Source organism: Nymphalis io, chromosome 23 (assembly GCF_905147045.1).
Source record: "Nymphalis io chromosome 23, ilAglIoxx1.1, whole genome shotgun sequence".
Classification (NCBI taxonomy): domain Eukaryota; kingdom Metazoa; phylum Arthropoda; class Insecta; order Lepidoptera; family Nymphalidae; genus Nymphalis; species Nymphalis io.
The window spans coordinates 1229261-1243565 of NC_065910.1; the positions used below are offsets into that span (position 1 = coordinate 1229261).

The following is a 14305-nucleotide window of genomic DNA, read 5'->3' on the forward strand; positions in this document are numbered from 1 at the left end:
ATTGCACATTCGAATGCGGCCGTGAGTTTCATGTACAGTTTTTAAATTCGTTGTAAAAAATAATTCATCACATAAAATACGTATTTCCCAACAATGAAAAAATCCTTAAACAAATATGAGGTGCTTTTTCTCAGCATTTCTTTCATCGAAAAATTTAATTAGAAAAACAATGAGAACGTAAACCCTAGAAACGGCGCTGTAATTAACAATCTTGATTTTAATAATATGCGTGTTGAGAAATATGACATTTGACTCGTAAAAAAATATATTAAGGAAATTAATTCGAATCGTTTGAAATTAAAACTGAGCACATTGCAATGCCATGCCGGCTGTTACATCGTGTTGAAAATATTCGTTTTAATTATTTATCTCATATATGTTAGTAATGTTCTTTTTTATATACCGTAACCGTAACTGCCTGTGAATGTCCCACTGCTGGGCTAAAGGCCTCCTCTCCTCTTTTTGAGGAGAAGGTACCTTTTTATGTATATTGCTCTTAATATTATTTAAGCAGAGTAAGAATTGTATTGAATGGAGTTAGTAACTGTATTTATTTGTTGGTATTTTTAATGATTTTACGTCTCTAAAAACCACCAAGTACCAACCACTCAACACATATTCTACCACCAAACAGCAATATTTTGTATTGTTGTGTTCGGGTTTGAAGGGTGAGTGAACCAGTTTAATTACAGGCACAAGGGGCATCATAACATCTAAGCTTCTAAGCCTTCATGAAAAGAGCGTACTCATTCCTTAAATGCACCTGCAAGTCCTCCTGCTCGTTTGCCCCCTTTAACATAAAAAAGCTCCTATTTGGTGCATAGATGTAAGATATGCTTAATATTTTTTAATGCCAATGGGTGGTGACCAATTATCATCAGATGGCCCATTTATCGGTCTGCCTACTTGTTATAAATAAAATGAAAAACTAAATATTTGAGTATCTTATATAATATGAAGTAAATCCAAAGTAGACGCATTCTTAATAAAAAAAATATACAATATTCGTGTCGAATAACTCGTGTCGGTGTGATAGGAGGCTGGTTTAATTTGTGATTCGGAGTTCGTTTGTGGTCCGGGCGCACTTTAGTCGTGAGTGGACCGATGGCCTTTTCATGGGACGATGCAAAATAATTAAGCGGCGTTTTGGGAAATTGCCGAATGTTGCTCTAGAAATACCAACGTAATATTGCATTCATTATTGTAGAAGCATTTTTTAAGGTCAGCTTTATAATTTATTTTGTTTTGTGTGCGTTATGCTATATCTTTATCAATCGTGAAATAGTTCTTTTTTTAAATAAAAAATTTAATTTGTTTCCTTTAAAAAGTACTGTCTTATTTGAGCGCCGCGTTTTGAAGATTTATGAATAAACAATCTTGCAACTTAAAAATTTGTTTATCTGGAAAAGTAGAGTCAGAGTCAACTAAGCTTTAAGGTCATATGTAATATAGTAATATTTCATTTTCTTCATCACAAATTAAGCACATGAAAATTCAGTGGTGCTTGCTCGGTCTTTGAACCCACGATCATCGGTTAAGATTCACGCGCTCTTATCACTGCCATCTCGGCATGTTGTTTCATTTATATATATATAGATTCATATAAATAGACTTAAAAAATATAATCGAAAACGATTTCTTTTATAACGACATAATGAAAATACCATCGCTTGTTCGAACTCGAAAAGCCATAGAAAGTCTGCCGTATTTAAATAAATAATCGATTCGTGGTTGTAATTTAACTAAAAGGTAAATAAATCGATGCAACTTATACAAACTATTTGATTGAATTGACGGCTCTATGATGTTTGTAGTACATAAAAATAGCACAAACAGATAAACCTCTAGTTAAATTTGTATTAGAATTTGATCAATTCCAATGTCTATTTCGTATAATACGCATAATTTAATTCAAGCTCTTCAAAACGTGAGTATAAAAAAAAACTTAAATATTTACTTAATTGTAAAAACGCAATACAATTAAAAATCGCGATGGCCTAATGGTTAAAATAAGTAATTTTCACCGAAAATTGCGAGTTCATTCCCGAGCACCCGTGTCCTGTGCTTTATTTGTGTTTATAAGTCATATTGTCCTTAACGTCAAGGGTAATACCGCAAGCCGACTTGCGTGTGGGTTGAGATATGCCACACGTGCACATATCCAACGAGTTATAAAATAAATTTTATTTCTAATTTCAGATTTTGCCGAAATCCAGTTCGCTGTCAAATGTGAGTATTATATTAATTGCCTTATATTGCTTTCAATATAACAACATATATATTTATAAACAATAACAAAAAAAAATTGAAATAATCGCTTAAAATTAAAAAAAAAATCTCAAGATTTAGTTTCTTTTAAATAACTTAATAATGAAGTCGTATTAACTCGTAAATTTTAGAATTCCCAATAGATTGAAGAGAAAATTTCGATTGTAATTAATATAATAAAATAAGACGCAGCTAATATTACCAATTTGAATGTTTAATGTAACACAGAATTTGACTGTTCGCTGGACGCAGCTAATATTACCAATTTGACAGTTAACAATTAGTTAACACAGAACTTGACAGTTCGCTGGGAGGGCGGCCATTTTGAATGCGGCGCTAAGTACGTTATTATAAAAACATAAGGAGTTGAAGATTTTTTTCTCGTTTCTGCGATGGTTTGTTCGTACCTCATATGCTTATTGCGATATTTGTAATTATAATGTAGTTAAATGCGCTTATGTATTGTATATAATATGTGTCCAAATAAATTAAAAGTAAATAACTTGGAGAGGGTTTTTGATTACAATAAAACAAATCACGAGCTGCAAAGACGAAAAATGAAATGAAAGTTAAAAACCAATAAATAAATATGGATTTAAATAACTAAAAACATGGATTTTCGATAGTAAAGTAAATTATTTTTCCTTTTATTCAAATCAAATGTATTATTTACGAGTACAGTATAACGTTTTTACATCGCCCCTGTTTTAACTCAACCACCGCTTCGGGAAACAGCCTCTTACAAACACAAATCGTAAGATGTCACTATGTGTATACAAAACACGCACGAGTAGAGAGCGATTGCACAGAGAGGTATGACGGCGTAGAATCGTCATACTTCTCTGTGCAATCGTTTGCCGTCACGGTATACAATCGGACTCACCCCAATTGCCAACCAATATGTATTTTATATCGCAAATAACAAACACTTCGAGATACGCCGACCATACGTATAATATATTTATTTAAAGACAAGCAGTTTTTCTCATGATTGCAAACTCCCATTAATCTTTTCAATTTTGAATATACCTTACCGCCTTAATTATAAACTTTGGTTAGCGACTATTTAGTTAAAGCTATTTCTCTCTTTCTCTCATTTTTGATTTGACATTCAAAAGAAAGAGACAGTATTATTTAACCAATTACCCGTTAAACGAGGTTTATAAATAAGACCGTTAATATGTAGCAATGATAATATTAAAAAATAATTACGAAATATAAAAACTTTTTATTTCTGTCTGGTAGTATTGTCCACTTCTCTTTTATACGACTGTCGTTCAACTGGAAACATCATTAAAAAGTGTTCAATGGAATCCACGGTCTACTTAAAATATCCGTAATGCATATTTTTATTATTGTTGTGCCACGTACGTGACCTAAAAACATTTTAAGCGCAAAAGTCTGCAATATCAAAGGGGCGCTGAAATTTTTTAAACAAAACATTTTCATTTATTAAAAAATATCTCATCGGCCACCTCTTTAAGCGCCAAAGGCTTACGATACACGAATGACCTATTGATGTACTGAATAAAGACCTAAGTGTACAAGAGTGTGACCTGAAAAACTTGCACTCCACCATAAAGCGTGTAAAGCGCGCCGCGGTCATTAGCGGGTAACGGTGTGGTTATTAAACGAGCGATTTTATCTTTTCAAAAGCGGAACGGAAGTAAAATGTCGAAATTGCAAATGTATTCGAATTTATGATAGTTAAACACTTTGTACCAGTGTAACCTTATTAAAAGTTCAGTAAGTGTTTATTTATATTTATAAATAATATTAGGTCTTTACGTATGAAATTGGCGTTTTGTGCGGGAGGAATATAAAGTCATTTTTTTTTGTAAAATGTATTTAATTAATTAAAGTATACTGGTGGTAGGGCTTTGTGCAAGTTCGTCTGGGTAGGTACCACCTACTCATCAGATATTCTACCGCAAAACAGCAATACTTGATATTGTTGTGTTCCGGTTTGAAGGGTGAGTGAGCCAGTGTAATTACAGGCACAAGGGACATAAAATCTTAGTTCCCAAGGTTAGTGGCGCATTGGCTGTAAGCGATGGTTGACATTTCTTACAATGCCAATGTCTAAGGGCGTTTGGTGACCACTTACCATCAGGTGGCACATATGCTCGTCCACCTTCCTATTCTATAAAAAAAGTATGCACCATTGTTATCTATGCACTTTTGGCATCTCTATCCCATTGATCCCTTTGATCCCATTGACCCCTTTACTAAAAAAACAATGGGGGCGAGAATCAATAAAGGCGGTTTGGACTGCAGCATCGGAGTTGAATTTTTTTCCTTGTAAGAAGTTGTACAAATTCCGGAAAAAATGGTAATCTATTGGAGCAAGGTCCAGGGAGTACGGTGGATGTCACAGACATTCCAATTGTAGCTCATCTAACTTAGTGGTTGTTTGTTGTGCAGTGTGTGGTCTTGCGTTATCGTGAAGCAGCAGTGGCCTAGAGCGATTGACCAATCTCGGTTGTTTAGCAGCTTTTTTTTCCTTCATGGTTTGCAGTTGCTGAAAATAGATATCTGCCGTAATCGTTTGGCCAGATTTTAGAAATCTGTAGTGAACAACATCGGCGCTAGTCCACTTAACATTCACAAGTAACTTTTTCTGAATCAATTTTCGCTTAAGGCAGGATTTGGCTGGGTCTCCAGGGTAGAGTCATTGCGACGAGTGCTTCCGATTATCGTACGGTATTCACTTTTCATCACAAGTAATAATTCGATTTAAAATCCCTTTATTATTGTGTCGGTTGAGCAAAGTAACATAGTAGTCTACGTGTGTTTGCGAGTTCGATTCATTCAATTCATGAGGTACACATCGTTCAATTTTTTTACTTTCCCGATTTGCTTTAAGTGGATTAATACAGTTTTATCACTTACCTCGAAGCCTGCAGCTATCTTTGAAGCTTTGTGATGGATCGCTTCCACAATAGCCTTTAATTCTTCATTTTCCACTTTGGTCTCCGGCCGTCCACGGGGTTGGTTTTGAAGGTCGAAGTTTCCAAAACGAAAACGTTAAAACCAAAAACGTACCGTGTTTTCTTTTGCGACACCAGCGCCGTACACATCATTAATCCTTCGAGCTGTTTCTGCAGCACTTGTGCCACGGTCTACCGTGGCACAAGTAATTCTAATTCGTACTCGTAAATATACCGATATTTCATGTTTTCCATTGTGCGGTAATAAGCGACGCCAAAGAAAAAAATAATGAGGAAAAAACACATGAATGACTGTTTTCAAAACTCAAATATACCAGCTAAATGATTTGAATTTGGAATTCTTAACCAAAGAGGAGATATTTCAGATCAAAGTGGTCAGTACGACAAAACGCTAATTTCATATGTAAGGACCTAATATTTAACAGTTTATATATGAGATACAATTGAACTTTAAAGATGAATGAGCTTGAGTAATTATATTGTTTTTTTTAGGTAAAATGAATGTAAAAATGTACAACTTGAAGTATAAACAACGTTTCAGAACGCATTGCCATTAAAAGACGTTAGTTATTATTTTACAAATAGATTATTACCGTTATTTTTTCTTGCGGTTATTGGTTTACATGCATAAACGTCTCGGAGTATCTAATTTGAGATGGCAAACTTAGGTTGCACCGATTATAAAAACGATTTATGCTAATTATCATTATCTTTCCCCTGGCTCAATCTAGAAAAGCCAATAGCGTAGATGATATAATAAGGCACAAGTGTCTATGGAAGCACCGATTTCTATTGTCTTACTCGCATAAGCCGATTTGATGACTTTCCGACATGATCGGTGCAAACCCAGGCGTAGGAACAATGACTATATGGATTATTTATTCATATATTTACTTTTCGAGGCATTAAAGCGTTAATTGCTAACTGTCAAACCCTGGACTGCTAGCTCCATTCGGTAATTTATTTTCAATTTTTTTTAACTAATTTAATTTACATCAAATAATTATATATTAGTAATATCCCTTACTATTATACCAGCTTATTAGATTATATAAAAAACTAGATTGGAACCTAATTCAAATTATGTGGTAGAGTTACGATTATAGCTATTTGTTGTTAAGTAGTAATGCAACAGCTTTAAATCGCTGTGCAGTATAAACTTAATGTGTTTACAGAAAGTAATCTAGAGTCTTGCAACGCTACAAAGCGCTATAGGGACTTTAGCGGCTAATATTGTAATTATGTAGCAATTGTATGTATTTATTTTAATCGGTAATGTTTGATGAAGCCTTTTTCCTTCTTTTATATGATCGGTCTGTGTTCATTACATTTGTAATATGCGATTATGTGCTACATAGCGTTTTTGACTTGTTTGGTAAGTAGATGATTGTTAAGCAGAATTCATTTAAAAAAAAAAAAACAAGAATTGAATTTTGTTATTTTAAGGGTACATTTGATATGACCGAAGTTCATCACAATATTTTTCCTCGCCGTTTAGTACTTTGTTAGTTTGTGGTACTTGCTTGAATTTGAACCCGCAATCTTGCGGTAATTTCAGCTAAAAAACAGTAAATGACCTATAATTTGCATAAGTCGATATCTTATTACGTAGTCGAAGTGCATACGTGTATACATATTTTATTAGTTTATTCAGAATTACAAGTTAAACTTTTACACCTTGACAATAACATAAATCTAAAATAAATTTAAATATAAACATGCAATAAAAATTGGAGCAAAAATCTTAATAAGAAAATCAATTTGCAGCATTGCAAAATTTTAATGAATTTCGAGCTAATTAAATAAAATACTCGTATTTAATGGACACACAATTAAAATACTTTTTACGCTCCGCAAACAATTTTTCATGTCACGTGAGAATATGCTTACCATGGTTCCAGTTCAAAACATCCTATATAATATATAATATACAGAGCTGTTTTACGTTCTAGCATTTACGTACAAAAAATGTATTTATAGTCTGTACTATAAACACATCGTTTAGAGATGACGAGAAAAATTTTCGTCACATATTTATTTATATGTTAATTGTCATTCTACTCGGTAGTGGGGTTTTCGCGAGTCTTGGTAGGTACCACCCAGTCGTCAGACATTGTGTTCCGGTTTAAATGGTAAGTAACATACTTAAATAGAACTAGATGCACTTATCATAATATGTTGGTTCCCAAGGTTGATGGCGAATTGATGTTGTGAGTGATGGTTAATATTTCTTACAGTGCTAATGTCTTGGGTGATGGTGACTCACCAGGTCATTGCCAGCATATTTTAATTAAAAAAAAATCTAATATTATATAAAATATTTTTTTGTTTAATATCAATAAACTCTGGAGCTACTGAACCAATTTTAATAAAATTATTTCATAATTAAAAAGCTATTCTATATAAAAGTAACAGGGTACATTTTAAATCCAGTCTTATTCATTTATATTTTTTTAGATCATCAAAGTACACACAAATACATGAAAGTACAGACTTTAGAAAAAAAAACCGAAAAGTGGTCTGGGTAGGTACTCCCACTCATCAGATATTCTACCGCAAAACAGCAGTACTTAGTATTGTTGTGTTCCGGTTTGAAGGGTGAGTGAGCCAGTTTAATTACGGGCACAAGGGACATAACATCTTAGTTCCCAAGGTTCTTGGCGCATTATTGATGTAAGCGATGGTTAACATTTCTTACATGCCAATGTCTATGGGTGTTGGTGACCACTTACCATCAGGTGGCCCATATGCTCGTCCGCCTTCCTATTCTATAAAATTAAATCATAAAACAATACTTCGATTAATATCACACAAACAACGATTACCTTTTTTAAAAGTTTTAACAAATATAATGCTATTGTTAAAATAAGCAGCTTAGTAAAGTTAGTATTTAATCGCACGAACGATGAGTGAACACATTCAATACGAACAAAAGCAAGTCTTATTATATTATGTTAGTTTTATATGTATGGAACAGATATATGTACGGACAGCTAATATACATAAAAATACATAAAAATTGAGAACTTCAGAGAAAAGCAATAATACAATCGTAAGTTAAAAGTAAAGTAATATCTTGTAATTGTCCCACAGATGGGCTTAGGCCTCCTCTGTGGCCTCCTCTTCTAAAAGATGTTTGGAAGTCTTATAAGTTATTCTACCTCGCTGCTTCGCTGCGTTTTGGACTCATTTATAACATATTTTTACCTAGAACATACAAGTTTCTTCACGATACAAATCACGATCGACCACGAGTCTAACGATAAGCTGAATTTAAGCAAATAAAACTCAGTGTTTGGTCGGGTTAGAATCCGCAATCTGCGGTTAAGATTCTCGTGTTCTAGTCACGGATCAGAGCCATCAAGACTCAGAAATCGTGGTGTTCCTGAAACACCGTGAAGACTTATTATTATAATACTCCGGGCCGCCACTGAGAATCTTCGACGGAAGAACTCAATATTTTTAATGGCCCGACCTGGGGCTTCCTCCTCTGGATCTTTTATCTATCCACTAGACCAAGGAGGTAATTACCAAAAAAAATGTGTTAACTGTGTTGCAATTATCAACGTGTATGGATTAACACTAACACATTTAACAACTAAATCAAGTTTAAATTTGGAACCTAAATCTAGTACATACCATAATGTTACATGCTCATATTTCTCTAAACCCATTCCCCTTTTATTGCTTTTTATAATACCATTCGATTACGAACCTCGAAGCGTAATTAGTCCAAAATAAACAGAACCAAAGAAAACACGAAAGAATTTAAATTCCAATAAATCTCGTAGATGTAACTACAGCTTTATTTATTGCTTTAATATTGTAAAAGCGTTCGTTATGGCCGTCTTAAATTCTATAATTTACATTTAAGGTCCGGTGTGTACAAATCTCTACTGTATTGTATATTGTTAGGAATGGGTGATTTTTTTTTACAATTTTTTTACGTTGTCGTTTTCATTATTTGGAATAATATTATAAATATGTTTGATTTTTAAATTTATTGCTTTTTAATGAAGGGTAAGCAGTGTTCAGGGTTTTTGATAATACGGTTTGCCAGCCATGATGGCTTCGTGATTAGAACTTATGATTTTTAACCGAATATTGAGAGTTCAAATACGACTGAGTTATATTTGCTTAGTTTGAGCTAATATTTGTGCGATGAAGTAAAACGTCGTGAGGAAACTTGAATTTTTTGGTAAAAAGTCACTTTTATGCCAAATACATAATTCTCTACGCCTTCACTCGTTGGAAAGCTATAATTACAGTTTCTAACGTTACTGAGCCCACGTGACAGCTATTGCGACAAGCATATGTCGATGACCTTAATAGTTAATAATATTAATGTACGTTAAATTTATTATAATTAATAAAACACTTTGTAACTTAAGAATTTATCGCGCTATAACAATGTTTTTGTAAGTACTTAATAATTTTAGACAATTTATAATGTGGTTTTATTTTAAAGTCTCACAGTACCACCGGGTAACCCCAAACACTAACCTGAATGAATGAATGAATTTATAGTCAATGACATTCGGCATGACGTGAGGCATTCGGCATTCTAACGATACACATACATTCAAATCTGTTCAAGCATTTACAGGTTATGAGGGAACAAAGAAACTCATATATATACATGAACCCAGATAACATTTCAATCCTATTTTGGATAGTTGTGTAAAAACTAACTGTTTAATACCTGAAAGTGAAATCGTTCAAAAAACACTACTTTCTACTATAATACTTCACTACTTAAATGACTCCAATATTGTAGAAATTAAGAAAAATACTACACAATTATTGATTGATTTAATACCATATTGAGTAGTAATATTTAAAAAAAAACCACGTATGATGCATTATAATTTATCTTAATGCGTTAGAAAGTAACATTTTTCTATAAAGTACATTGTTTAAAGTATGTTTTTAAAACTGTTATTAGCTTATTGAAGATTTATATGGATTATCATTTCTCGTAGTTTTTTTTTAATATCTTATTTAAATGTCAAATAATATAGTTGTTATATTCAGTGTCGCTTCACTTTATGAGATTTAACGATCAAGTTTCCGGTGAGTTCTGAGTTGTCCTTGCAGAGTAGTTCTACTGTTCGAGTCACTTAGTTATATAAAGTTAAAGTACCAGCCTGTTAATGACCCACAGCTGGGGCGGCTGACTTGAGGAGAAGATTTGAAGTTTGTTCCACCACGCTGCTCCAGTACGTGTGAAGGTTGGGTGGCTGTTTCACAATGTTTTCCTTCACCTTAGAGCACAAAATAAATTATAAACACAAATTAAGCACATCAAAATTCAGTGGTGCTTGCCCGGGTTTATACCCGGTTAAGATTCGAGCTTTCTAACCATTGGGCCATCTCATCAATGTTATATCAATAATGTATTGTACAGTGCTCAGTTGGTTCCGACTCCCGATGAATGTGTGAGACGTATTCAGTAACCTATCAGAGTAATTCCTCCAATAACCGATTACATTAAACAAAATCGAACGACTTAGATAAGTGTGAGTAACCATACGAGCATTCCACTCTTATCTTTGAAATATATTGGAATTTTTTCCACATGATTCATAATTCTATATTTGATATCAAGTGAAACAAATGTATTCGGCATTAATATCTCACTTTGATTTTGATTCTAAGTGAATTTATACACATTTTATATATACTAATATAACGGTAAAATTATTGGTGTAGGTACCAGCTACTCATCATATACTTTACCGCTAGTATTGCTAATAGGTACGTTGTGTTCCGGTTTGAAGGATGGTTTAATCAGTAATACTTCAGGCACAAGGGACGTAAAATCTTATTTTCCAAACTTGGTCGCGCATTGACGATTAAATCGCTTGATATTTAATTACAACAAAGGTAATTCTTCGACATTTTAATAAAACATTATTTAAAATAAATACTTGTTCCGTTATATAAAGCACGTTGTATTCGTGAAATGAAATGAATTAAATTGTTTGAGCGGCTTAGATATTTCAAGGTTCAGGAATTTTTAATATTTATTCGGCTTGTCACCGTTGGACAAATATTTTCAAATAGGACTATAACTTTAGTTATTTTATAAAGAAAATATTTTAAATTTGTTCGTTTTCTAAATTGTGATGGTATACTAATTAGCCAAACATCACAAACTTATATCTGGATCAAGTTTACTCATGCTGTGTGGCCAAGGCAAAAAAAAACATCATAATAAAACTATCATATACTATACCTCTAGCACATATTATATCTTATTTTTAAATTTGGAATGAGATATCAAAACAGAAAATAGGTCACGTGATGATCAGTAGATAGTTTGCCCATCGACATTATTAATAAGGTCCTCCAGACCGATTTTGGCCAAGGCGGACAATGTCAAGAGAGATTAGCCAACTGTGCAGGACATATTATAGTGCACAAGTGTGTGTGCAAACATTACCTGTATTCCCTACTACTCTCTATTCCCTAGCTCTCATAATCTGATCGGACTGAAATCCACAACAGCAGCGGCAGATACAACCGGAAAGAGTTCAGGCGCAGGGCCAACGACTTTACGTCCTTTCCGAGTCACAAGAGTGTACACACTTCCAACTTCCAGACTCCAGGCTGCTACTGATAATTTTCTGACAGAAAAACCCAATAACTTTTTTTAATGACCCGACCTCGGAGTTGAACCCAAGACCTCCGGGTCTGCAGCCTTACATTTAGCCACTAGAACAATGAGGCAGTCATTATTAATGTAAGTGTTGATTATTTGTTCTAAAATAATTAAGGTATGAGTGTTGTCTGTCAAAACACGCTGAAAATCCTATCACCAATAAATACTAGAACAACGTTTTTTTTTTTTTTTTTATATTCGCCGGGAGGGCAAATGACGCGACGACGGTCAGTACAGACGGGAAAAACGTTCTGCACTAGCCGCCTTCGCCTTGCCGGCCCGCAAGATGCCTCTTCACGCCTCGTTTGAAGGAACCCGGGTTGTAAGAGGAGGGGAACACGTGAGCTGGTAAGGAATTCCATTTTTTGGAAGTGCGACAAAGAAAGGAATTTCTTTGTTCGCGATGGAATTGATGTCACAGTTAGGCGGTGACATCGAGAACCAGCTCGCGTGAATTTAAGAAGGAAGGGGGAAGCAGGAATTAGAGAAAATAATTCCTCAGAGCACTCGCCGTGATACAGTCGATAGAAAGCGCTCAGTGCTGCTATCTCACGACGCAATTGTAAAGGTTCAAGGGTGTTTGTGACCTTTACGTCGCCAATAATGCGTACGGCACGTCGCTGCAACCGGTCCAAGGCCTCAAGTAGGTACTTAGCGGAGCCATCCCAAAGGTGCGAGCAATATTCCACGCAAGACCGTACCTGTGTTTTGTACAGCAGGCACAGTTGTTGTGGCGTGAAAAAGCGACGCACCTTGTTCAGAACTCCGAGTTTCCGTGAAGCTGTTTTTATAACAGCCTCGATGTAATCCCTTGGACTAAGGTCGCAGCGAACGTCAATCCCCAGCATGGCGATTTTGCTTTGCCTCACCAGCGGAGTACCACAGAGGGAGGGAAGAGGGGAAAATGTTGACTTTTTCGCCGTGAGAGCGCATACCTGTGTTTTCTTGGCATTAAACTCAACAAGATTATCAGAGCCCCATTTGGCGATGAGCTCTAACGTTCTATCGAGTTCAATGACAAGATTCTCCCGCCTCTCCTCAGTTTCCGCCCGCCCAGCCACTGCGCGTCCGTGGTATCCACCATGCACTGTACTATCATCTGCATAGCAATGTATGTTCCCAAGGGAGAGCATATCATTGATATGCAAAAGAAAGAGTGTGGGAGATAGCACAGATCCCTGGGGGACCCCAGCATTCACTACATAGAATTGTGAAGCGCAACCATCTACTAAAACACGAAGGCTACGCTTGTGTAGGAAGCTGGCAATCCAGGTGCATAGCTGAGCAGGCAGACCATATGCCGGTAGCTTGGAGAGAAGACTTCTGTGCCAGACCCTGTCGAAAGCCTTGGAGATATCGAGGCTGACAGCCAACGATTCTCCATGCTTGTCGATAGCTTCACCCTAGAGGTGTGTTACGTACGCTAGAAGATCACCTGTGGACCGTTTTGGTCGAAACCCGTACTGACGATCATTAATCAGACAGTGATCTTCTAGGTAATGGATCAGTTGGTTGTTTAAAATCCGTTCCATCACCTTACAAAGTACTGAGGTGATAGCTATTGGCCGATAATTTGCCGGGTCAGACCGATCCCCTTTTTTGGGAACCGCTTGCACATTAGCTCTTCTCCAAGCCTCCGGCACACTTCCCGAAGAGAGAGAAAGTTGGAACAGGCGCGTTAACACAGGAGACAGCTCCGCTGCGCACTTCTTCAGCACTATGGCTGGTATTCCATCGGGACCGCTAGCTTTCCGTACATCAAGTGATTGCAGCTCCGCACGCACATCACGTTGCCTGATTTTAATGTCAGGCATCTTATGGCCACATGCAGGTATTGTAGGTGCACTACAATCATCGATGACGGATTTGTCGGCAAAGAGTTTAGCCAGGAGATCAGCTTGCTCTTGCGGACTGTGAGCTAGCGATCCGTCCGGATTTCTGAGCGGTGGCAGCGAAGGTTGGCAGAAATTGTTTTGCACAGACTTGGTCAGACGCCAGAAGCTACGGGAGCCCCTAGGATGCGAAACAAGGTCATGACCAATCTGTACAATGCGCTGTGCATCCGCTCTCGTGTATGCCTTCCTACAGGACTTGGAGTTTTTATTGTAGTTTGCTTTCAGTGAGTCAATGTTAGATGCCCCGCTAATGCAGCCGTTGATCCACTTGCGATATGCCGCCTGCTTAGCTGATACAGCATCGGCACATTCACGAGTGAACCAACGGTTACGCGTACTCCCACTGACGAGATCTGAGCTAGGAATGTAGTATTCCATTCCCAGCATGATCTCGCCAGCAACAGCAGCGGCACTAGCTGTCGGGTCATTCCCACTGAAGCAACGTTCCTTCCAAGGGACCGACGCATAGTAATCGCGCATACCGTCCCAATCCGCCGACTTATAGTGCCAAACGCGACGTTTGCATA

The 14305-nt window shown here is 36.1% G+C and overlaps 1 protein-coding gene across 1 annotated transcript in view; it reads left to right on the plus strand.

Annotated features, from left to right (window-relative positions):
- Window positions 1-14305, plus strand: part of LOC126777720 (protein madd-4) — a 418598-nt gene that overhangs the window by 178305 nt on the left and 225988 nt on the right. The window contains exon 3 of the mRNA XM_050500874.1: window positions 2200-2229. The gene's annotated coding sequence lies outside the window, so the exon portion shown is untranslated. The remainder of the gene's footprint in view (window positions 1-2199; window positions 2230-14305) is intronic.